Consider the following 24549-nt stretch of genomic DNA (forward strand, 5'->3'; position numbering starts at 1 on the left):
TCTCTCAAGTCTCTACAGTGGGTGGGTTGCCCACTGTACCATCCTGGGGAGTGCAAAGCCACAGTCTCTCAAGTCTCTACAGTGGGTGGCTTGCCCACTGTACCATCCTGGGGAGTGCAAAGCCACAGTCTCTCAAGTCTCTACAGTGGGTGGGTTGCCCACTCTGCCATCCTGGGGAGTGCAAAGCCACAGTCTCTCAAGTGGATAACAGTCTCCACTGGTCAAGGAGGAGGCATGGTGGGCACAGTGAACCATAAACAGTGCTTGAGATGAAGGGGCCCAGCGGAGCGGTGCTTGACAGGAAGGGCCCAGCGGAGCGGTGCTTGAGACGGCGGGGCCCAGCGGAGCGGTGCTTGAGACGGCGGGGCCCAGCGGAGCGGTGCTGGAGCCGGCGGGGCCCAGCGGAGCGGTGCTTGAGATGAAGGGGCCCAGCGGAGCGGTGCTGGAGCCGGCGGGGCCCAGCGGAGCGGTGCTTGAGATGAAGGGGCCCAGCGGAGCGGTGCTTGAGACGTCGGGGCCCAGCGGAGCGGTGCTGGAGACGGCGGGGCCCAGCGGAGCGGTGCTTGAGATGAAGGGGCCCAGTGGAGCGGTGCTGGAGCCGGCGGGGCCCAGCGGAGCGGTGCTTGAGACGGCGGGGCCCAGCGGAGCGGTGCTTGAGATGAAGGGGCCCAGCGGAGCGGTGCTTGAGATGAAGGGGCCCAGCGGAGCGGTGCTGGAGCCGGCGGGGCCCAGCGGAGCGGTGCTTGAGAAGAAGGGGCCCAGCGGAGCGGTGCTTGAGACGGCGGGGCCCAGCGGAGCGGTGCTTGAGATGAAGGGGCCAAGTGGAGTGGTGCTGGAGCCGGCGGGGCCCAGCGGAGCGGTGCTTGAGAAGAAGGGGCCCAGCGGAGCGGTGCTTGAGACGGCGGGGCCCAGCGGAGCAGTGCTTGAGATGAAGGGGCCCAGCGGAGCGGTGCTTGAGATGAAGGGGCCCAGCGGAGTGGTGCTTGAGATGAAGGGGCCCAGCGGAGCAGTGCTTGAGACGGCGGGGCCCAGCGGAGCGGTGCTGGAGACGGCGGGGCCCAGCGGAGCGGTGCTTGAGATGAAGGGGCCCAGCGGAGCGGTGCTTGAGATGAAGGGGCCCAGCAGAGCGGTGCTGGAGCCGGCGGGGCCCAGCGGAGCGGTGCTTGAGAAGAAGGGGACCAGCGGAGCGGTGCTTGAGACAGCGGGGCCCAGCGGAGCGTTGCTTGAGATGAAGGGGCCCAGCGGAGCGGTGCTTGAGATGAAGGGGCCCAGCGGAGCGGTGCTGGAGCCGGCGGGGCCAAGCGGAGCAGTGCTTGAGAAGAAGGGGCCCAGCGGAGCGGTGCTGGAGTCGGCGGGGCCCAGCGGAGTGGTGCTTGAGATGAAGGGGCCCAGCGGAGCGGTGCTGGAGACGGCGGGGCCCAGCGGAGCGGTGCTTGAGATGAAGGGGCCCAGCGGAGCGGTGCTTGAGATGAAGGGGCCCAGCGGAGCGGTGCTGGAGCCGGCGGGGCCCAGCGGAGCGGTGCTTGAGAAGAAGGGGCCCAGCGGAGCGGTGCTGGAGCCGGCGGGGCCCAGCGGAGCGGTGCTTGAGATGAAGGGGCCCAGCGGAGCGGTGCTGGAGCCGGCGGGGCCCAGCAGAGCAGTGCTTGAGAAGAAGGGGCCCAGCGGAGCGGTGCTGGAGCCGGCGGGGCCCAGCGGAGCGGTGCTTTAGATGAAGGGGCCCAGCGGAGCGGTGCTTGAGACGGCGGGCCCAGCGGAGCGGTGCTGAAGACGGCGGGGCCCAGCGGAGCGGTGCTTGAGATGAAGGGGCCCAGCGGAGCGGTGCTTGAGATGAAGGGGCCCAGCGGAGCGGTGCTGGAGCCGGCGGGGCCCAGCGGAGCGGTGCTTGAGATGAAGGGGCCCAGCGGAGCGGTGCTCTTCTGCACGGTGGGCCCTGTTCAGCGGTGCTCTTCTGCACGGCGGGCCCTGTTCAGCGGTGCTCTTCTGCACGGCGGGCCCTGTTCAGCGGTGCTCTTCTGCACGGCGGGCCCTGTTCAGCGGTGCCTATCTTCACGGCGGGCCCTGTTCAGCGGTGCTCTTCTGCACGGCGGGCCCTGTTCAGCGGTGCCTATCTTCACGGCGGGCCCTGTTCAGCGGTGCTCTTCTGCACGGCGGGCCCTGTTCAGCGGTGCTATTCTGCACGGCGGGCCCTGTTCAGCGGTGCTCTTCTGCACGGCGGGCCCTGTTCAGCGGTGCCTATCTTCACGGCGGGCCCTGTTCAGCGGTGCTCTTCTGCACGGCGGGCCCTGTTCAGCGGTGTTCTTCTGCACTGCGGGCCCTGTCCAGCGGTGCTCTTCTGCACGGCGGGCCCTGTTCAGCGGTGCCTATCTTCACGGCGGGCCCTGTTCAGCGGTGCTCTTCTGCACGGCGGGCCCTGTTCAGCGGTGCCTATCTTCACAGCGGGCCCTGTTCAGCGGTGCCTATCTTCACGGCGGGCCCTGTTCAGCGGTGCTCTTCTGCACGGCGGGCCCTGTTCAGCGGTGCTCTTCTGCACGGCGGGCCCTGTTCAGCGGTGCACATCCAGTAGGTTCAAGGGAGCCAGACCTGGCCTGGACTCCGTGCTCAGACGCCCTCCGGCTGTGATGTTCCGTGGCCCTTCGGTGACGGAGTCCTGGGCCCTTTGGTGTCCTCCTTTACAGCTGGGATGTGGCATGTGGGGCCCACCTGCTCCGCGCTCCTGCTGGCTGACGTCTCCGCCCTGCTGCCCTTACGCTCCTTAGATGGGGCTCTCGGGCCCTTGCCTCCCCTAGACGTTGTGGCTGGTGAAGTGGGCGAACTCTGCTCCTTGGGGGCAGCCGTGTCAGTCTTCGCACGGCGGCCCTTGTGTTTCCTGGTCCTCTTGCCGGGGGGGGGCTGGATGTGTCCTTGCTCCTGATGGAGGTGTCACTGCTGGCAAAGGGTGGGCTCCAGAACCCATGCACAACAGTGACACCCGAAGTTGGCCGGTGGTGGCTGTGGTGCTCTTGGGACTCTTTGCAGATGGAGGGGGTAGGTCATCGGAGGGGAAGAGGTCAAGATTAGCCAGGAAAACTTTTTTAGGGCCAAGGTAAAAGGTAGGAGAAGTGGAGATCGAAGTGGAGGAAGAGGATGTGGTTGTAGGAGAGTCAGGTGTGCTGTCATTGGGTGAAGGTGCAGGTGCTGTAGGCTGTTGTGAGGTGGATGTCTGTTGGGTGGGTGTCTGCCTGCATTTGTGTGTCTTGGAAGGGGTGGTGACAGACACAGTGGGAGAGGACACAGGGGACGTGTAAATGGCAGTGGGGGTGGTGACTGCACGCGTGCGGACTGTACAGGAGGGTGTGGTGGTGATGGAAGCACTGGCTGATGTTGGTGTGCATGCAGGTGTGAGTGGAGACGTCACAGGGAGGGAGGAGGGAGATGAGGAGGAGGGGGACACAGGGGTGGTAGTGACTGTTGGGATGTCTGCATCTGTGTGTTGCTTGGGTGAGTGTTTGTGGGATCTGTGGTGCTTGTGTCTGGATGAGCTGCCCTTGGGTGTTGAGGTGTGTGCAGGCTGGTCAGATGGTGTGGATGGGATAGGCTGAGGAACAGGAGACAGAGACAGGGTGGAGGCAGTCAGAAGAGGGAGGCTGGAAACAGGGACAATGGCTGCCGTCAGTGCTGAGGCCAGAGCATTGAACGATCGTTGATGGGCAGCCTGACCCGAATGAATGCCCTCCAGGTAGGCATTGCTCCGATGCACCTCCCTTTCTACCCCCTGGATGGCATTCAAAAGGGTAGTCTGCCCAACAATGAGTGTCCTGAGGAGATCATTGACCTCCTCACTGAGGGCAGCAGGGGTAACAGGGGCAGGGGCTGAGGTGCCTGGGGCGAAGGAGACGCCCGCCTTCCTGGGTGAGCGGGCACGGAGCGTAGGCTGAGGGGCTGCTGGGAGGGCGGGGCTGGTGCGCTGGGTGGCGGCTGTACCTGTAGAGGCGGGGGGCCCGGATGTTGCCGCCACCGCTAGGGAGCTCCCATCCGAGGACGTGTCGCTGTCGCTGCTCTCACCAGCGGTCCCGTCGTGGTGCTCCCCTCGCCCTCCGGCTCACTTGGGCCCTCAGTGTCTGTTCATGTGCCAACCGGGGCCTTGTGGCTTGCAGCTCCCTCGTGCTCCGATGCCAAATCTCCTCCGCCTGATGATGCTAAAGCACACATGCACAAGAAGATGAAGAAGAAGGGTGGGGAGAGAAAGAGAAGACCTGGTTGAGTGCATGCAATGTCAACACCGTTGGCGGAGAGGACAGACACAGGAGCCGCATGCACTAAGCCGCGCATTCGGGGCACACTACTCAGTACTTCTGACTCGGACAACAGGTCAGGAGACGACAAGCGCGCACATGTGTGAGGCTGGACCATCAATAGCTGGACTTGTCACCCTACGGAGGTGGGGGCCGGGAGCACAGGGCCATGCCTAAGGGAGAGGACTACACTACAGAAAGCGACCTGGCCTAATGTCACCCCCAACCCTCCTCCCCCACCCAGACGCCTCCACTGCGCAGAAATATAGCTGAATGTGCTGATACTCACCCCCTTGTGTCTGCTGTGATGCTCTCAAGCGCCCATCCAAATCAGGGTAGGCCACCGTCAGGATCCAGGACATCAGGGGGGTCAGGGTACGACTGGCACCCCTCCTAGGTTGGGAGGCCATCCCCAGCAGTGACTCGGCGGTCTTCCTGGTTCTGCGGCGGATGTCCTCCCACCTCTTGCGGCAGTGGGTGCCCCGTCTGACGTGGACCCCCAGGGCCCGGACTTCCTTGGCGATGGCACGCCAAATCCCGACTTTCTGATGGGTGCTGACCTATGTGACATATACAGGGTGGGAAGGAAACAATCATCAACTTACTGCATGTTAGATGTGATTGGCCCCCCCTCCCCAACCTTGCAATATAGCACATGCTCTCATCTGTCGTGCGTTGCACTCCTCATTCGCCCCCCACCCCACCAACTTACATCCACCCCACTCCACACAGGCATCGCCCATTCCATGTGCACCCGGTGTACTCACCTGTTGGTCTGGAGGACCGTAGAGTAACGCATACTGGGGGAGGACCCCATCCACGAGCTTCTCCAACTCTTCAGACGTGAAGGCAGGGGCCCTTTCCCCAGTCGCAGCAGCCATTGTCACTTCCAGACCGAGTTCACAGCAGCACTTGCAGTATAGGTCCTCTCCTGTGGATGATCAGGTGTCGAGTGATTAAGCAGATAGAAAATGGCGGTCACGCCCGCGGCGGTGCGTACCGCGGCGGTGCGTACCGCGACCGCCGGCGCACATCGTCATCGGCTCCTGAAACCCATAGGCTTCAATGTTATCCAATGCGGCTCCGTATAGCTGTCTTCGACCGCCTACCGCCACGGTGTGCTCCACCAGTGCAGTGACCTCACATCCCATTGTCCCACTTCACAGGTCAGGCAGCCGCCATTTCAAGGGCCCACATGGCATAATCTCTACTGCGACACACAGGCCTAGGCCTGGCATTGCCACACATACACGCCTTTCAATACCTAGATAACTGTGTGCCATGCAAGCAGTGGTGAACGTACCAGTGATTATCTTGACTCTGTGCTCCATGTTGTCCTTCCTAGGCACCGTCCGCTGGGATTTGCGAGGAGAAGGATGAATCCTCGCGTGTACCGACCGCTGGTGGACCTGTCGACAATGGAAGAACGCCACATCATACTACGATACCGACTTGACCGTGCCACCATCCATGAACTGTGTGCCCAGCTGGAGCCAGCCCTGATGTCCCCCATCCGCCAACCCACAGGAATTCCCCCTCTGGTGCAGGTGCTGTCAGTGTTCCATTTTCTTGCAAGTGGCTCATTCCAGACAACAGTGGCCATGTCATCTGGAATGTCTCAGCCAATGTTTTCTAAGGTTTTGTCTAGAGTGTTGTCTGCCCTGACGAAACACATGCGGAGTTACATTATATTCCCAGAGGAGGTTGATTTGCCCACTGTGAAGGGTGATTTTTATGCCCTTGGACATATTCCCAACATAATTGGTGCCATTGATGGGACCCATGTAGCCTTAGTCCCCCCAAAAGACGATGAGCAGGTGTACAGAAACAGGAAGAGTTACCATTCTATGAACGTCCAGGTGGTCTGTTTGGCTGACCAGTACATCTCCCATGTGAATGCAATGTTCCCTGGTTCAGTGCATGACGCGTATGTGATGCGTAATAGCAGCATCCCTTTTGTGATGGAACAGCTACAGAGACAACGTGTGTGGCTAATAGGTGACTCTGGTTACCCCAACCTGCCTTGGCTATTGACCCCAGTGAGGAATCCCCGGACCAGGGCTGAGGAACGGTACAATGAGGCCCATGGGCGAACTAGGAGGATCATAGAAAGGACCTTTGGGGTTCTGAAGGCCAGGTTTAGGTGTCTGCATATGACAGGGGGATCCCTGATGTACTCACCAAAGAAGGTGTGCCAGATCATCGTGGCCTGCTGTATGCTTCACAATCTGGCATTGCGACGTCAGGTGCCTTTCCTGCAGGAGGATGGTCCAGATGGTGGTGTTGAAGCAGCTGTAGAGCCTGTGGAGAGTGAAGAGGAGGAAGACTCAGAGGACGACCCAGACAACAGGGACAGAGTTATCCAACAGTATTTTCAGTAGCACACAGGTAAGAATCACACACGCCATTTTAATTTTCCTGACTGCCTCGTTTTTCTCAACTTTGTCTATGACCCCCCAGTTATTTGAAACTGATGTTTGATTCTCCCTTCCCTTTTCAGTGCTGTATGACCCACTGCGTGACTTCTGCTTGGTTAGCCCATGGACTAATGCTTATTGATCTCGGTATGTGTTCAGCACAAAGTTTACAGAACATAATTGATCGGTAATGTGTTTTACATTTGTAAATAATACAGCCTGACTCCAGCATGATTTCAGTGCATTGAGTGATTTATTTTTGGTGCTGGATAATGGTACATGATATTCACACGGTGATGGGTGGGGGTGGAGTAATGTCCATGGCAGAGTCCAGTTCTCAGTCTCACAGGTGCATTGTCCATATGCCTGTGGAAGGATGGAGCAGGGGCAGTTCAAGGTTGGACAGGGTGGCAATGTGGGACAGTGGGATGACTTCAGGGGGTATCTCATGCTGGCGGGGGTCTTGACATCCTACTCTGTCTTTTTTTTGGATCTCAGGCTCCTCTTGCGGGGTGGTTGTTCTTCAGCAGGAGGTGGGGTTCTGGTGGCCTGTCGTTGTGGTGGGGCCTCCTGTCCACTAGCGCCGGCAGAGGTGGTAGGCTGTTCCTGGTCCGGGCTAGTGACAGGGGCCCTGTGTGGTGCCACATGGTCCCGCAACGTGTCTTCTATCCGGTGGAGGGCCTGGACTAGGCTCCCCATGGCGGTAGAGATGTTGGTGAGATGATTGTTGAACCCCATGTAGCGTTCCTCCTGCTGTGCCTGGATCTCCTGGAACCTGGCCAGTACCGTCGGCATCGTCTCTTGTGAGCGGTGGTAGGCTGCCATGATGGTGGTGAGGGCCTCTTGGAGAGTCGGTTCCCTGGGCCTCTCCTCCCCCCCCTGTCGCACAGCAGCCCTCCAAGTTGCCCTGTTTCCCCCGGACTCTGTCCCCTGGACGGTGTGCCCACTACCACTGCCCCCAGGTCCCTGTTGTTGTTGGGGTGGTGGGTTAGCCTGGGGGCCCTATAGTGGCAGACACACCGCTGATTGACCTGTCCTAGAGACAGAGCCATGGGCCCGCTGGGTGGGAGCTGTGCTGTTGTTCCCAGAGGGGGTTGGGTCTGCTGTGGCCTGTGTGTGGGGAACCGACTGTCCAGAGGTCCCCGATGGTCCGGGCTGGTCGTCAGGTTCCAGGTCGACAGAGCTGCTGTCATCACTGGGTGCCTCTTCCGGGGGGGGGATGGACATTTCTGGACCCTCCTGGCCGGTGTGTTGGCGTTCGGGTCCTGCATGGGGTAAGAGAGTATGGTTATTGTTTCTGTGTGTGCTATTGTGTGCGATTTAGGGGTGCCCTTGTCCCCCAGTGCTGTCATTCCCTTTGGGGAGGTGTTGTGGGGGTGTTGGGGGGGGTATGTGCAGTAGTCATGCTTAGGTGATGGGTGTCCATAGTTTGTGGTGGCATGCAGGGGTTGGTGTTGGGTGGGTTGTGCTGGGGAGACATTCTCAGGGAGGATGTGTGATGGGGGGTTGGGGGTGAGGGTGGTGGTGGGGGTTGGCATGCTGGGGGGTGGTGAAGTAGTTGAGATTGTACTTACCAGAGTCCATTCCTTCGTGTACTCCAGCGAGGCCATCAGGATGCAGGATGTTTAGTACCTCTTGCTCCCATGCTGTGAATTCGGGTGGTGTGGGTGGGGGTCCCCCGCCAGTCTTCTGCACTGCGATGTTGTGTCGCGAGACCATCGAGCGCACCTTTCCCCGTAAGTCGTTCCAACGTTTGCGGATGTCCTCTCGATTTCAGGGATGCTGTCCCACCGCGTTTACCCTGTCCACGATCCGCTGCCATAGCTCCGCCTTCCTGGCTATAGTGGTGTGCTGCACCTGAGAGCCGAAGAGCTGGGGTTCGACTCTTATGATCTCCTCCACCATGACCAGGAGTTCTTGGTCCGAAAAGCGTGGGTGCCTTTGGGGTGCCATGGGGTGGTGTGGATGAGGTGTGGGGTGGTGTATATGGTGAAGAGTGTGTTGGTGTGTGGTGCTTTGTGCTTCTATGTGGTGTGTGTGATGGTGTAGTGTGCCTCTGTGTGATGTAGCTCTCTATTCTGTGATGTGTCTCTCTCTCCTTCGTCTATGATCTTCGGTCGTAGGGGTTTGTGGGTGATGTGGGTGTGTGTTTTATAGTTGGTTGGATGTGTGGGAGTGTTGTTTGTATGTGTGTCAGGTGTGTGTATTTCAAATTGTCCAATGTGGCTGGGTTTTGGAGCTGTGTGTGTATTTTGACCGCGGCGGTGTGTCCCGCCAATGGAATACCGCGGTTGAAAGACCGCCGCGTGGATTCGTGGGTCAGAATGGCATGGGAGTGTTTGTGTTGGCGTGACGGTGGAGGTTTGGTCATCTCCAGTTTTCCGCGGCCCGCTGATGTGGCGGCCTTCCTTGGATGTCGGGATTTTGGCGGTTCCGCCGTTGTGGGTCAGAATGACCGTGGCGGTTTACCGCGGCCGCTGCGGTAGAATGGCGGACTTCTGACCGGCGGTAAGGGCCTTTTACCGCCGAGGTCAGAATGACCCCCATAGTGTGTTACGAGCCACAGGAAGCCTCAAAACTCCTGGACACATTCATATTCCATGCCTTTCCTTTTTTCAGATGTGGCCCTCCCCAGAAACAATATCACCCCCAACAATTCGTAAATACCCCCAACACACCCACAAGTAGCACACACAAACTCCAGAAGACAGACAGCCGACAATACACAGCACAAAACAAAACAAAACAACAAGCAAATACAAGACAAAGATACCTTTAGGGACAGTTCAAAGACAGCACACACTACAACAACATCAATACCACTCAAAGGGCCTCATCTGACATTGGCGGCAAATGCCACATTCCGCCACGGTGACGGCCGCCAACATACCATTGCCGTGACTACAGACGGTCCATGCCATTATGACCGTATACGTAATACCACCAGAAGGCCCGCAGAATTCTGTCAACAGTCATGGCGGCGGATGGCAGTAAGGTGGCGCTGCTGCCAGCAGCAGCGCCACACCAGCAAAACACCGCCTACCATATCATGTAACATGATACAGCCTGGCGGTGTTTTACTGCTGGACGCTGCTGCTGGCAGCAACGCTGCATTCCATCTCCTGCTGAGGACCCCCTGGAAGCAGGTAAGTCGGGTTCACTGACAGTAGAGGGGTTGTGGTGTGTTGTGTGCATGAGTGGGGGTGTGTGTGACTGTGTGTGAATGCATGCATGCGTGTGTAATGCGTGTGTGCATGAGTGGGTGTGAGTGTACGTGCATGTTGTGTCATGAGATTGCGTTTGTGCCTGGATGTATGTTTTCTGAGTGTTGCTGTGAGTGTGTATGAATGTATGAATGCGTAGGTGAATGTGTGTATGCGTGTGTGTATGGGTGTGTATGTATGTACGTGTATGTGTGTAAATGTGGGGGGTCGGGAGAGGGAGGGGAGGGTGGAGGAGGACTCTGGGGAGGGGAAAGGGGAGACCCCTATCAGTGTCAGGGTAGGAATTCCTTGGCACTGATAGTGCCTACTGCCATGGTTTCAGTGGCAGTACCGAAACAACTGAAACCATGGCAGTGGAAGGGGTCATAATGCCACGGGCGGTCTAGTGACGGCCGCCGAGCTGGAGACTGAAGTCTCCAGCCCAGCGGTTGTTACCGCTGTGGCGGTCAGTGTGATAAACCAAACCACCATTGTCATAATACTGGAGGTAGACACCGCCAGCCTGTTGGCGGTAATACCTCCACTGGCCGCCACGGTTGTAATGAGGGCCAAAGACACTCTCCAGTACTTCCAAAACACAACCTAAAGCAAGGAGAGACAGAAAGACTGTAAGGCAAAGTGAAACTCACTTCTCACTTCCTGGTTAGCAGCATGCCAGAGCCATTGCATAATTTCCTGGGTGGATGCATCATGTTTATAGCTAAGGACATAGATCAGTTTATTGCACAGGATTATTGAAGGGGACATGTTTGGGGGCGTATTGACAATCTTTTAAAGCAGGGCAGCACAGTTGCTGTGCTTCTCTTCATCAAAAGAAAAGGGCCAGAATGTGCTGTATCTACAAGATATGACACATTCCTTCCCTGTTCCCCAGTTCTGCTACACAATGCACTGCCATGCACCAGCACAGGCACCCTAACACCATGGTGCAAGGGTGTCTGCATCGGGGGATGATTGCTTTGGTGTACGAAGGGACACCCTCCTGCACAAAAACAATCATGTGAGGCATATTCCTCTTTCTAATTGTGTTGCAGAATGCAGGAGACATAAAAAGTGATGAGAAATGAAGGTATTTCTCCTTGTTGTGCCTCCCTTTTGCCTTTCCTGGAGAGAAGTAGGCTTTTGATCCATTCTCAGGTTTACAAATCCTTGTAATTCTGTGAATGGGTCAAATTCCATGGGTGTGGCATGGGAACAACCACTGCAACAGCTATGGAATGCCTCTTTAACGCACAGTAAGGTAACACAGTGACTTGTGCTGCGTTGCCTTACACCATATGGAAAAGGCCATTAAATGCCACACAATGTGGCTTTGCCTGGCCTCATAGATATGGGCCTGAACAATGCACCACTGGTGCATCAGAAATTGTGATGCACCGGCCAAGCAGGGGCTTGTAAATAAACCCCTAGCTATATTCCACATTTCTTCAACTTGAGTAACCACACAGTTTACAAGAGGTGCATTCTGCACTAACTCTGAAAATGTACACATTTTGAACTTTGTATTAAGGGGAGGGTCAGGGCACAGTTCCATTCCTCTGGTGACTGCACAGTGAAGTGTTACACAGACCATTTTTTCAGAACAACTGCATTTTGCACAGTGCATGCAGCACAGAGCTGCCATTTGATGGTCTATCACAGATCCACTTGCAGGTTAATCACTGCTGCTATGCAGTGAAGCAAGGCAAGTTCATGCAGTACATTTTGTGGGATGGAGAGGTCATGAATCCACCATGAACATGAAGAAATAGCAGTTTGGCTAGGTCTCCTTGAGCTGATGAAGTGCAGGCATACTAGCATGAACAGAGGCACCCCTGTAGCATGCTAGAAGGGTGAATGTGTTGTTTGCACAATTGTTTATGTGGAACAAGTACCCCTTCTTGCACAAAAGATAACAAATGATATTTGTTTTATTTTACCTTTGTGTGCTGCATAATACCGAACACATGAGAACAGTCAATGACAATGTCTCAGACATATTGCTCTCATGGTCACACCATCCTCTGTGATGCGTTGGTAAAGTTGCAATACCTGGGTTATAGGCGTTGTCTGATCAGTTATTGCCTGAAATACATGGGTGGATGCATGATAATGGCTATGTTCCCCAAATGGAATGCACTTGTGAAAGAGATGTAATGCATTGCAGCACTGAACACAGTATACGTTTATTTGAGACAAACACAAGGGGTGTCAGAATGCCCCTTCCCTGGCATTTGTATTGAATTTAGATTTTTTGGCTAGTGAATGTGTTACAACAGTGGTGAAATGTTGACAAACTGATGGGTGATTGAGGCTGTAATATCCTACATTTCTTGGCATTATGTTGTTCATGTAGACAAATTCAGCCTCACAGGAAACTTCCTTTCTTGAATGTTGTGGTGCACAGGACTCTCACTCATGCTGGTTTGCAATGCAAAGCATGATCACTGGGTAAGGCAAGGAAGTGTGAAGTACAGCATACTTGAGTCAGTATCCAGGAGATGTAGCATGTGTGTTGCAGTAGGTGTCCACAATGAAGACCCATGCAGTTCAACACTGATCCATGTTCAAGGCTCACATGCACCCACTGCAGGGCCTAACCTTTACAGATCCCCAGAATAGGTCTAACCAGGTGAGTATTTAGGTAACATGCTTGCCCTAGAAAACTTCCATGTGTGCTGCAACATGCAGCACACTTGGTACATGCCAAACAGAACCATGTGTGTTTTGTGTACATGAATCTGCATAGGTGACTTAAATGGAAGTTGACATCACATTGAAATGACGGCATGAGTCTTTTCGCTACTCCATGTTTTTCTACTTACATTTACTTCAACCATCCTGGATATACATTTGTCTTGGCTGTCAATCACACTACAAGTCTCAAAGAACACATACATGACACAGAGTTGCTCAATGCAGCCTATTGATGTGCCTTGATTTACAGGATAGCTATGAGCCCAGGATGAGCCATACAGGAAGACTTGGCATGCCCTCATGGCTATGTTTGAGATACATGTGTCACCTGCGGTCCAGTTTGAAATGTGCATACCAACAGCTACCAGTGAGTCACATGGATAACCCACCCTATCATGCCATGGTACACACACCTGCTGTATGAACTTGAGTCTGGAAAGATATGTGTTTCATGGGCATATTGCCATACTGCAAATTGTTTTGATTACATATCTTTAGCATAATTTATGTGTTAATGAGGCCAGCTTGGCTAGCAATAAAGGGGTCTGAGTTTTTCCAAGGAGTGATCTGTTTTTGACTGCCGTCACCATTTGTTGAAACATTAAGGGGAAACTTGTACTTCGGATGTGGGTATGCATGTACATATCTTGCCACATTCTGCCCCTCTGTCATGGAAGGCATCTGGGCATGCTTCCTTTGCTAGATTCAGCTTGCATTTAGTCCTTGCTTCTGTGTGAAGGATACATGATAAGGCTCACTGTGTTGTGTTTTCACATTCACACATGACATGTTATCAGAGGAGTTAACTGATTGCTTGTATCTGTGTGCAACACAGGAGCATGGTATGTGACATCCATGATTGGTCCATCACCATAATTGCCTAGTGGCGATGACATAGCAGCATTGACAGTAGATGGATAATCTTGTACTGCCACGGTTGTCTGTTTACAAATGATATGTGTGTTGTGATATGTCACAATGTATTTTAAAATTGCAAGGACACATTGTCGAAGCATATGTGGAGTGCACGGCTTGGACTGTGTTCCCATGCACATACTAAGGGGGTCATTCTGACCCTGGCGGTTGACTACCGCCAGGGCCAGGGACCGCGGATGCACTGCCAACAGGCTGGCGGTGCATCCATGGGCATTCTGACCGCGGCGGTACAGCCGCGGTCAGAAACGGGAAACCGGTAGTGTCCCGCCGGTTTCCCGCTGCCCTAGGGAATCCTCCATGGCCGCGCTGCAGGCAGCGCCGCCATGGGGATTCCGACCCCCTTACCGCCAGCCTGGTTCTGGCGGTTTTGACCGCCAGAACCTGGCTGGCAGTAACGGGTGTCGTGGGGCCCCTGGGGGCCCCTGCAGTGCCCATGCCAATGGCATGGGCACTGCAGGGGCCCCCTAACAGGGCCCCACCAAGATTTTCAGTGTCTGCCAAGCAGACACTGAAAATAGCGACGGGTGCAACTGCACCCGTCGCACCGCCTTCCACTCCGCCAGCTCCATTCGGAGCCGGCATCCTCATGGAAGGGGGTTTCCCGCTGGGCTGGCGGGCGGCCTTCTGGCGGTCGCCCGTCAGCCCAGCGGGAAACTCAGAATTACCGCGGCAGTCTTTTGACCGCGCAGCGGTATTCTGACGGCGGGACTTTGGCGGGCGGCCTCTGCCGCCCGCCAAAGTCAGAATGACCCCCTAAGTGCCTCAACGGACATCCATTGGCTATGAGTTCACTCTACTATCCTTCACAAGTATGTGGCAGTACAAAAATGGGTAGCTGAACAACATACACATAGTATTAGGAGAGTATTTACTGTTACACATTCTTTTGAGAAAGTTGTATTGTCTGACGGTATTCACAATGCTACATAACACATTATATTGAGCTGTCCAGACTTTGGCACATTACAATAGTTGTTTGCGGTCTGTATTTCCAACAGAGCTGCATTGACTATAGCTCAGTCCTTTTGGATTACGTGATGTAGTCCAACCCTGTATGTTAAACATTGCTACGTACCTTTATTGCGTACCAATAACTAGTAGATTAGGTTTGATATTTTTTGTGCTTTACAGTAACTTGGAAGAAAGGATGCTTACATATTGCAAGTGGTACCAAACACATATTTTGTTTATTATCTTTCAATGAGGTACGCAATGCATTTATTAGTGGCTTGATTTGTCTCAGGCCTCTGTGAAAAAATGTCTAACAATTTGCTCTCTGCTCCGTGTCCTGGCACTTGAGACCACATTTGGATGTGTGCCCTCTTCTTCTTCCTCATCAGAACCTTCCTGCTCCACATTTTCCACTTCCCAGGGCACATTGGTCCGCAGACATATTTTGTGCAGAATGAAGCAGATCAGCATGATTTTATAGACCATAGGGGAGAGTAGAGCAATCTTCCTCTGGATAAATCTAGCCACTGGAAGTGAGATTTGAGAATCCCAAAAGTTGTCTCGAGAATGGACTGGGCCCTGCTGAGGGCAATATTGTAGGTGCACTTCTCCCCCGTCTGTGGGTGTGCATAAGGGGTCATGACCCATGGCTACAGACCATATCCTTGGTCAGCCGTAAAGAGAGGAGGGGAACAATAAGAGAATGCTCATGATGTTTGCTATGCCTGCAATCAATTACATACTGTTTTACGTCCTGATGGACTCATTAACTTTTCACACAGTATCAGAGGTGGACTGACATTGATTGAGATATATGCACTTAATTTTTTGGTATGACTGACACTGTACTACACACTCAAGTATGCTGGGCTTGGTCTTACACTTATTAGTTCTCTAACTTGTGAGTGCCAATGCCATGCAGAGGGCAAGTCTGCAATCTTATGGATTGTCATTTAGCAATTGAGCTGAAACTTCTATCACACTTCAGTAGATTTTATGTTTATTTCTGTTTTTGTGTCACAAAACGGAGAAGACACAGGATGGCAGTTGAGTTAATATGACAAGTGAGGTAACTTTCCAACTTGCACAAACGCTGGGTATGATCAGTTACTTGTTCCTCATTAAGTTTACCAGATAATGGATACATGAAATGCCTCATGACCATGGGAGTTAGTTGTGGACACACAGACGTCAAAAAAGAGGGCCCTTCCTTGAACATTTATTGTAACACATCATTTTGGATGTTGTTCCATTGCTGAGTATCTTTCCACCATTTTGAGGTGCATACTGGGACTCATTTCCTGGTTTTTGCCACAGGGTAGCACAGGGAGTCACTTAGCTACACTGCCCTGCATTAAATGAAAAGAACATGACTGTGTCTTTAGAATGACATACAGCACATTTGTGTTTCTTCTGCAAGCACAATATCACAGATTGGTCAATGGTGGGAACACATGCCCCCCTGTATCATGGTGCAGGTGTATCTGCATTTTGGAATCACTTGTTTTTATGCCATAGGGGAACCTTCATGCATATGGAAAAACAAGGAACACTTTAGGCCTCATTTACAAGCCTTTGCACCACTGCTGCATCATTTTTATCTTAATGCAGCCGTGGTGCTGGCACTGCACCGCACTTCTCCATATTTACAAACTGATGATTTAGGCCCAATGCATCAGTTTGTAAAGCCATGTGTCACATTATACCTGTACCAGGTATGATGTAAGCACGGTAGGCATTCCCACGGAAAAAGCCACACAGAACTGATGCAGTGGAATTTCCAACATTTCATTGCATCATTCTGCAACTTCACTGCATCAAAATAGTACCCCCTGCTCAGAGCTGGCGTAAAAGTGACAAAGGGCTTTTTCCTATTGGAAACTTCTTGCAGTTGCATCAGTTTAACAAGGCTACTCCACCAATGTGTGAATTTAATGCCAACAGATGTGTCAGAATTTCCGGTGCATCTGCAAAAACATGCACCATGGAGCTATGTATTTTAAATACAACTCATCCAAGATGTTGTTAGGGGATGTGTGGGAAGCACAAGAAATATGCTGCATTGATGGTGATGTGTCAGACTTTTGTAATTGAGGACCTTCTGCAGCACTCATATAAAGAGTAGCTAACAATTTAAATGAAATTATGTTGTCCTTGTTACTCCTTCCATGTGGAGGCATACATATCGGGATATTGTGCAGATCACGATGTCCTTGCACATCTGGAAATGTATCACATGCATTAGGTGTTCCATGGATAAAATCAACATGAGGCCCATGTGACACATCCTTGATGCAGACTAAGGTAATGCAAACTTTTCAATACCTTGCCTTTTTCCATATGTATGAGGCCATGCCAAGGCGCACAGGGTGACATTGCATAGCCGCTTCTGTATGATTGAAATACCGTGGTTCACCAGAACATCATGGAAATGGACATCCCAGCAGACCTGGTTTCTTACACATGAAGGACACAGTGGTTTCACAGGTCTTGACATGCGTGAATTATAGGGTTATACTGTTGATGTGTCATTTGTCAGTTTGCAAGTATGAGGCACACACCTGCTACATATGGACTGTCTTACACAACCAAATTATTTCTAAAGTTAAGGAGTATGATTGATTGTAATGAGGGGATTCATGTACTTGAGATGTACTTATAAACCAGTAGGCCATTCCCATATCTGTTGTTCTGGAAGCCCTTGTTGATGATGGAAAGTCAGGAGATGTATGAATCATAAGCACTTCCAGGGTATATTTTTCAGCACATTTATGAACAGCCCCGGATGGTCCACTATTCCCTGCACATCTTTTTAATATGCATGCTTCTGGTTCCTAAACAGGTGGAATGTAGCATCAGGAGGCAGCAGTTGCACATGGGTGCAGTCCATTGCCCCAACACATATGGAAAATCAGCAATGGCATAGAAGCCCTGTCTGTGTTCCAGTTGTTTCTGATGTGTGCTGGGGAACATAAGTTACTGGGGTGTGAGGCATCAAGGATAAAAGGGAGGAATACAGAAAATAATGGCTGGGAAATTCCTGCCACTCTGGCACCGGTAGTTTGGAATGAGTTAGACACTAACTTGTGAAATACAGCCATCAGATTAGCTTGCAGAGTGATGTTGGTGGACCTCTGTGATATTGTCTGCAGCCTTGGTGTAGGAATTGGACAATGACTACCTCCTGAGGTGATGACCTCCTCCTCCCTAAGGTGAATGAGGGTAGTCCTCTGGCCATATATCAGCTCCATTCTCCTGTGCTGCCTCTGTAGTGGTGGTGGAGGCGATGGTGTTGAAGGTTATGGCGGTGGTGTCTGTCTTCTTATTGGTGCTCGTTGCTGGAGTAGTAGTAGCTCCATGGCATAGTTGAGCTTGCCAGAGTGTTTAGTGTATATTCTGCTTATGTAGTATTGCCAATGCATCATTTTTACACCTGGGTTTCAGATGCACAGGAATTTTGATGCATTTTGGAATCACACGTCATTTGCCAGTGGAGCGCCACTTTTCTGAAACCTTGTAAATATGGATGCATTGTTTCTGAGTCGTTTTTTAAGTGGGAACGTCGACCTTGCATGTGATTATTGTTACCTAATGGAGCCCGTAAATGTGAAAGTAAAAGTTGGAGCAGGAGAGGGAAAAGTGACGCATTTCCCCAAATGTGTCACTTTGTAAATATGGAGCACTGAATGTGTGATTACTGCATAAAAGAACCCAACGAAGCGATTGCGCAAGCTCCTTGTAAATATGGGCCTTCGTATATATGCTCTTTGATTTACACACATCCTGAAGACACTCAGGACCTGATCACGTGTGGTGGTCCCGTGACTGCCATGTTGGTGGTGGCAGTCCAACCATGGACAGTCTGGCTGAACGGACCACCGCATTTAGAGTTTGGCAGTCATACAAACAGAAGACTACCTGCATTCTGCTGGCACCGCCAGTTAGCACAGACTGGCCAGCAAAAATAGTGTTTCTGCCAGGCCCATTATGAGGTTGCACACAGCCTATGTGACCATGGTGGTGCAACCATCATGTACAAGCTGACGGAAATGGGCAGTATAAAAGAAGACACTGACCTGCAGGCAGCTTTGCATGTCTGGGGCCGACATGGAGCCATTAACAAACATCATGACGCTGCTGCTGCTCCTCAAAAGACAATGAAATCACGTTAATGAGGACACCATCAACCATAAGAACACACACATAGCTGTATCATTAACCTTCAAAAACAGCAATTAGCGCTGGCAAACACATCATGGGGGGTGCACCAAAGGCAGCAGGCACATGTCTCATACATCACGCACTCACTGGCATACATAAACACGGATAAGTACACCCACACAATACACACACTTTGGCCAGCATACTTACACTGCACTGCAACACTACACAAATACACATGGCCACACAGCTCAGGAACAGGGAGACTGAAGACTACACAACACTGTCACACAAAGCAACAACAACACACCTACAGAACATATACAAATACATCTCACACACTCACATTCCACACTGGCAAGGGACTGTCCACACATATCTATCAATGTGGCATGGAACACAAGAAACACTACCAGAAAAAATACCTGGAATGAACACACACATCACATACATCACAGCACAACACAGACAGACAAATACATCAAGAATATCATAACAACTTTACCTATACAATTTGGATGGGGTTATCTGGGACACACAGGGAAGGAGACTGCACTCGGACATATGACACTTTGAACAGGACCCTCAAACAACATGTCCACAGGAAATAGCCCTCCATGGGTCTCAGGGCAAACAATACCAAAACCAATTGTCATGCACAGCTAAACAACGGGGAAAGGAAAGGAAACAAAAAACATATAACTCCTTCTGCATGGGACATACCTCTACAGGAACTATCCGCAATGGACACACACCTAATTGGGCACATGCAAAGGCAAATGCAAACAAAGGTAGCACAATTCAACACACTCCATGTTTGCACATACAAAGCTCAAGATGACACACATCACATGTTTACATAAGCCAGATCAGGGGGACACATCTAACACCATACATGCTCACATTGGACATCACAAAAAGTAATACTTGCCACACCAAACAGAGAACAGGGACTTGATATAAGCATTGCATTTACCCACACAAATACCTATACAAAAAACATATACCCGTCTATTGGGGCACAACAGCACTGCACACAAACTCACATAGTGCTCACAACAGCAACTGGAACAGTAAGCAGGCTCACATTCACACAACTGCATACACACAACCAAAGTCATGCAGGGACAACAGAAAGCTGGAAAAGGAAATGCAGGACAAAGGTGTACCTAAAATAAAACAACTGTTGGGTTTATTAACTTGAACACTTCTGATTGTCCAAAGGCCATTGGACAGTCCATGGAAAATGCCAATAATGGAACACTGTTGTACCCAATCTTAACTCCTAACTGTCATGTACCCCCACAGAAAGGGGCTTCAAGGGGGCAGGCAGGCACCTCACGGAGTTTCTGTGGGGTGGGTTTCAGATTTGGGAGGGAGCAGTAGGGCTGGGGAGGGATAGCCTTTTTCTTGGGATGGGTGGGCTTCTTTTTGGGAGGGGTGGAGGAATGGCTACTTGCAGGGAGGACAGGGGAGGCCTGGGAGGTGGAAGGGACAGACTGGGAGCTGGATGGGGTCCTTTCTGCATCTGAGTTTGGGAGGACCCGGGCAAAGGTTAAGGTCAAATAAAAGAAGTTTTTGAGATCCACTGGGACAGTCATCAGGAGGGGGATGAGATTTGGAAGTTGAGAGAGTGGTTGTAGGCTGTATGGGTGTGGATGTCGTGGGTGTGAGCTTATGAGAGCTGCTTGTGTGTGGGAGGTGTCCGTTGGGTGGGTAAGTGAGGGTGTTTATATGTCTTGGGCTTTGGAGGTTGGAGGTACTGGGGATACCGTGGTGGGTGGATCAATATCTGTTGGGGTGGTGACTGCAAGTATGGTGGATGTAGGTGTATCTGTATTTCTGGTGTCTGCAGGTGTGGTGCTTGTGGTGGATGTCTGAGGGTTTGCTGGGGGTGGTGTTTGGGGTAGGATGGGTGTAGTGGCTGTGTCAGTGACTGTTGCAGTGGTGTCTGTAGGTATGCCTGATGTTGTGTGTATGATGCTGGGGCGGTGTGGGTGTCAGGGGAAGTTGGGAATGTTGCTGTGTCTGTGGGCAGATGTTGTTTGTGTGTGTGCCAGTGTGTCTTGTGGTGCTTGTTTTTGTCTGTGCTATATTTGTCTGTTGAAGTGGATGCATGAGGATCTGTTTTCTGTGCTTTGTGTGGGTAGGGGAATAGGGGATTTGGATTGGGGAGAGGGAGGTGAAGGGGGGACAGAAGTTGGGGGTGACTGGCTGCTGTCAGTGTGGAGGCCAGAGCCTGGAAAGATCTCTGTAGGTCAGACATTGCACAATGAAGGCCTTCAAGGTATGTATTTGTTTTTTGGAATTGATTTTCCAATCCTTAGATGGTATTCACAATGGCAGTCTGACCCACAGAGGTACATCTCAGGAGGTCAATAGCCTCCTCACTGTCGGCTACAGGGGTAACAGGGGCTGGGGTAGAAGTGTCTGCAGCAAAGGAGACGCCCACCTTCTTGGGTGAGCGGGAACTGCCAACTAGGTGGGGAGCAACAGGGAGGGTGGTGATAGAACAGCAGATAGCGGACAAGGATGGTACTGGGGGGCTCCCCAATGGGTCTGCCACTATGAGGGAGTTACCACTGGAGAAGGAATCTGACAATGAGGATGGAGATCTCATCTCCCCTGTGTCACTCCCCTCACACTCTATGGCACTGGGTCCCTTTGTGTCAGTGGTATCTTGACCTGAGGTCCCATTACAATGACATCATCTGAGTGTGTTTGCCACATGAAGGACATAGATAAACACAGAGTGGTTCCACAATCTGGACTCACTTGTCACGTTCCTCATTGCTACTGCAGTCTTACATGCCAAAAGACATACTATGACGCATGAAGGTATCAGTCAGCCAATAAACAATGCTGACATACTCCTGTCTGTGGCACAACATGAAATGGACCAGCATCCAGCATTATAAATGCACTATTCCACTAACATGTTTTACATGCATGTATATGTGAGGGAATGCAGACATCATCCCATCGACATAGGTAGAACATGCATGAAATTGCAGAATAAGGGGTCTGCTAAAGAGAAAAGGACACATGTTGACATGTAGGCACATGGAATGTTGGCTGCAGTCATGAGACATTATTCAACTCTATGGACATGCCACACCAACCAAGGAAAATGAGTTTGCTACATCTATAAATCATTAGCTATGTAAGCTATGTCACGTCCATGCTGGGCACAAACACATCACAGACTGTAGTGAGGCACCAACACACATAATTCACTGAAGATAACTTGCTTCTGGGTGGCAGATGTCTACAAACCCATATGCCCAGGTACATGACAGAGGGCAGTGATTGATAACCCACTTACGTCTTGTCTGTGACTTTCACAGGAAGTGATCTGTGGGTCAGAAATTGCACCCACTACAAAAACAAAAAGTCAATGAAAGATCACTGTACACAGCCATCTGTGTTCCCTGCAGAAAAAGTTGTTTGAGGATTCCCCCCAGGTTTGTACCAAATCCCAGGTTCAGAAAGCAAGGTATACCAGTTTGATGCCTATGATATGTCAACTCAAGCAATCTCCCATGACACATGGCTCATAGCTAATTGTCAGTACCACACTCAATCACCTGACAATAGGACAGGCAGGACATTACTATCTACTTACCCCTTTGTGGCTGCTGTGCTGCCCTCAAATGCCCATCCAGCTCTGGGTAGAACTGTCAGAATGTGGGCCGTTAAGAGAGTTATGTCCAATGGACACCCTATCCACATTGGGAGAACAGTCTCAGCTGGGCCTCCATGATGTTCTTGGCCCGGCATCTCAGGTTCTCCCACCCCTTTCTGCAGTGGGTGATCTGCAGGCTGTGGACCCCCCGGGTCCTCATCTTCTATGCAATGGCTCTCCAAATCTCTTTCTTCTGATGGGCGTTGACCTGCATGGATGCAAAAGACAAGACAAGAAATGATGTCCACAAGTCTCATCCAAAATGGCTGAGTTCCCAAACTGCCCAGGTATGTCACACACCAGCCACTGAGTACAGGGATATGATTACAAACACTTCCCAATCTGCAGACTAACCTACCACCCTGCTCAGGCCCTCCACTGACTAGGTAGGGAAACTGGCATCTTGTGGAACATGATTTAGCGATCGGACTGAGAGCTTGGGAATAAACGGACACATCACACCTCTGTGGCTTCTGAATGGTAGACACCTTAGGCATGAATGCATTAAAACACTCACACTCTGTGAGAATGTTTCCCTACATACAGTTCCAACAGGCTTCTGCCAGAGTGCAAACTCAAATATTACACATGGGTAATGATGAAGGGACTGGCATGGTGGGTTTTAAAGGTGTCTAACCTGTCTATGTGTGGACATGTGGTCTAACAAATACATACTCATGCCACCTCAGGAGGTGAGGTTCTGTATCATGTACCTGTGCCACAGACCATGCTTCTGGACATATGTGGCATTCAACAAACAAAGACATGAATCATCCATTTTCTGCTATGTGACACACATTATGGGTTCCCAGGATTAATCACACTGTCTTCACTGTGGGACTATCATTTATTCAATAAGCCTGCATAAGACAATTATGATCTGTGTGATGATGTCAACAGGGCTGTGGGAGTAAGGGACCTGCCAGGGGTCAGAGACGCACATTGGCAGTGATGCAGAGTGCACATTAATCACAGATTATTGACTTTCTACTAAAACCATTTATATACACATCGGGGAAACAACCTCAATAAGTTGCATTTTATCACACATCCTAGATTGGTTCACATAACAGAATATACTGGGACACAGGGAGTGGGCACTGTGTCACAGCTGAGAAGTCATGATGAATCAACACAAGCCTAGACTTGCACCCATACTGGGAGATACATTCCACAGGCCCTGGTCTCTGCAGGCTGAGTAGACAAAACATACATGAAACTCCCTTCCCATCACTTCCATGCATGACAGTACATCATGTAGCCAACATCAATTTGGCATAGGATGTGTATGCAGCAACCTGAAGGGCAAAGTGAGTCAGGATATGCCTTCAGAATGACAGTTTAGTAAATACAGAGGCAGTTTCAAATCTCACTGACAGAATACACATAGCTTACTTTACACACACCTGACACATACAACCTGCATACCCAGCTCATGGTGTCATGCAAATACATGTGGTCTCACTTTGAGACCATCCATGTGTCAAGTGATGTATGGGGATGGCTGTGATGTCACCTCTCCTAGTTTTGTGCATCCATCGTAACGAACCACTCAAAACAGACACACACACCAAAGTCTAAACACTCAACATCGGGCACAGAACATAGTTACATGCACATTGACTCTCCCGTTGATGCCACACCGACTCCACCTCCATGGCCTTGACTTTACATTCTGGTAGACATGGTCATAATCTAGCCTGAGAAGAGGGAACATATGGTGAAATACAGTGAAAAAGTAGACATTAGGTACTTACCTGCTCTTCTGGTGCATGATATAGTTGTTTATACAGGGGTAGGACCTCTTCCACTAGCCTCTCCAGCTCCTCTGGGGAGAAGGCAGGGGCTCTATCACCTGTTTCTCAAAGAGGTGGTACACAGCAGCTCAGGTTGTAAAAGTCTTGCTGGCAGCAGTGTCAGGAGTCAAGTGACATATTTTTCAGAACATGGCAGTCACGTCTGTCACCTCTGCCACGTACATGGCTGTCACTGCCGGCAGACACAGCCATTGGCCTGCTACTGGCACTGGCAACAATGATAGCCTAACACTGTGTCCGCCGCAGTAGCAACCGCTTACCACCATGTTGACTTTCGTCAGCGGTCACAGGCGGTTCTTAATGTCGCATGGAGTATGTCAGGCATGTGCCATTTTAGAGGCATAATATGCAGTATATGGCTAAGAAAAATGTGTCACACTCCGAAAATGTTTTTTATACCAATGATAGGTA

The sequence above is a fragment of the Pleurodeles waltl genome, chromosome 4_2 (genome assembly GCF_031143425.1).
Source record: "Pleurodeles waltl isolate 20211129_DDA chromosome 4_2, aPleWal1.hap1.20221129, whole genome shotgun sequence".
In the NCBI taxonomy this organism is placed as follows: domain Eukaryota; kingdom Metazoa; phylum Chordata; class Amphibia; order Caudata; family Salamandridae; genus Pleurodeles; species Pleurodeles waltl.